The sequence below is a fragment of the Sinocyclocheilus anshuiensis genome, unplaced genomic scaffold (assembly GCF_001515605.1).
Source record: "Sinocyclocheilus anshuiensis isolate Anshui unplaced genomic scaffold, SAMN03320099.WGS_v1.1 scaffold907, whole genome shotgun sequence".
Classification (NCBI taxonomy): domain Eukaryota; kingdom Metazoa; phylum Chordata; class Actinopteri; order Cypriniformes; family Cyprinidae; genus Sinocyclocheilus; species Sinocyclocheilus anshuiensis.
Window position 1 is genome coordinate 1,345,246 of NW_015546133.1, and position 2,149 is coordinate 1,347,394.

Sequence of the window (2,149 nt, forward strand, 5' to 3'; positions counted from 1 at the left end):
ATTTGTATCTGTCTAAACTGGGTAAAAACTGGATCAAAAACTGTTGACCTGCAACAGTCCAAAAGGGTTAAAGGAAAAATATCTCTGAGTGCACCTTGAACCATATGCAGTGTCTGCCTGTTAATTATTAATTTGAATGTTAATAATTTAAGTGGACTTTGTAAAGCATATTTTGAATTTAGTGGTTCAGATGAATAGAGCTCTGGAATGAGCAAGTGTTGGTCTTTCACTCATGCATGAACAATTAGTCTAAGAGTCTCATCAGTTAGTAATAATTTAGTTTAATTTAAATTAATGATTTCAGTGTAGGATAAAGTGGTATGGGAAATGAATGCATGGATGATTTCAGTGTTCATTCAGTTTTTTGTGAGTGCAAAGGAGGTATAACTAAAATATATTAATATGTATTTTATTTAGATTTTTGGTCAGATACAATGAAGTCACTTTCCAACCAGTCACATTTCATTGTTGGATTATTTTTGGCGTTTTCTGTTTTCACTCTGAGCTGCAGCGGAGGTAAAGTTTTACTGTATCCTGTTGATGGAAGCCACTGGGTCAATATGAAAGTCCTTATAGATGAGCTGCACTACAGGGGCCACAGTATCACTGTGATCCGACCCAAATCCAGCTGGTACATCACGAAAAAGTCCCCTCTCTACAATTCCATCACAATTGCAGATGAAATAAGCAGATCTGATCACTTTTTTGAAGAGTATTTATGGAAAATGATAGAGATAGAAAGAGGTGATGCTTCTGGACTCTTCTTGAAGCTCCAGTTCGATTTGTTTTCCATGTTGTCAAAAGCACATTATATTTCCTGTAAAATGGTGTCGGCCATTTTGGAAGATAAGATGCTTGTGAAAAGACTTCAGGATGAGCGTTACGACCTGGTGCTCACTGATCCTGCCTTAGCAGGCGGCGTGTTTTTAGCTCATTATCTAAAACTCCCTCTTGTTCTCAATGTACGATGGATCACAAGCGGTGAAGGACATTTTGCTATAGCACCCTCTCCGTTGCCTTATGTACCTTTACTAGGCTCTGGCCATATGATAAGATGAGTTTCCCTCAAAGGGTTAAAAATGTTTTATTTCAGAGCTTTACTTTCTTCCAGGACAGATTTGTGGTTGGTCCACATTATGATGCACTAATAGATAAGTATTTTGATTACAAAACAGACATTGTTAGCCTCATTCAAGCTGCTGATTTGACTCATGAGGACTGATTTTGTCTTCGAGTTCCCGAGACCAACCATGCCAAATGTTGTTTACATGGGTGGATTTTAATGCAAACCTTCCAAGCCTCTTCCTGCAAATCTGGAAGTGTTTGTTCAGAGCTCAAGAGACCACGGCTTTATTATGTCATTGGGAACACTTGATAAAAGTATCCCCACCGACATGGCCAACAATATTGGAGACATCTGGAGACATCTTGGAGATCGTCCATCCACCATGGGCAACAACACTCTTATCGTGGACTGGAAACCACAGAACGACCTCCTGGGGCATTCCAAGATCAAAGCCTTCGTAGCCCACGGAGGAACCAATGGAGTGCAGGAGGCCATATACCATGGGGTCCCGATCCTGGGCATTCCTTTGTTCATTCGACCAGTTTGACAACTTAATACGTGTTCAGGAGAAAGGAGCGGGTAAGATACTTAAGTTGTCAGAATTTAACAGTCATACTTTTGGACAAATCCTTCAGGAATTGCTTCGTAATGCCTCCTACAGGACGAACATGCAGAGACTCTCCAGTCTGCACAGGGACCAGCCGGTGAGGCCTTTGGACTCGGCCGTCTTCTGGATCGAGAATGTGGTGAGAAATAAAGGAGCGACTCACCTGCGCTCAGAGTTCTATAAGATGCCATGGTACTTGTACCATTCTGTGGATGTCTTGTTGGTTCTCTTGTTGTTGTGTTTGTGTTTTCTACAGTTGTAATAATCAGATATGTGTGTTATAAAACGTGCTGTAAGTGAAAAATAAAAAAATTAATGATGCTATCTAGATTTTTATACTTAGATTTGCATGCAAAATCAAAATAACTGTGGAATAAAGAATTTACTCATACCATTACTTAATGATTTGATAATTTCAACAATATATATATATATATATATATATCTTTTTTTTTTTTTTTTGCAAATGCAAAAGG

At 38.9% G+C, this 2,149-nt stretch overlaps 1 pseudogene; it reads left to right on the forward strand.

The window, feature by feature from the left end:
• Positions 1–824: 824 nt before the first annotated feature.
• LOC107701090 (UDP-glucuronosyltransferase 1-2 pseudogene) lies at positions 825–1,935 on the forward strand (annotated as a pseudogene).
• Positions 1,936–2,149: the final 214 nt, after the last annotated feature.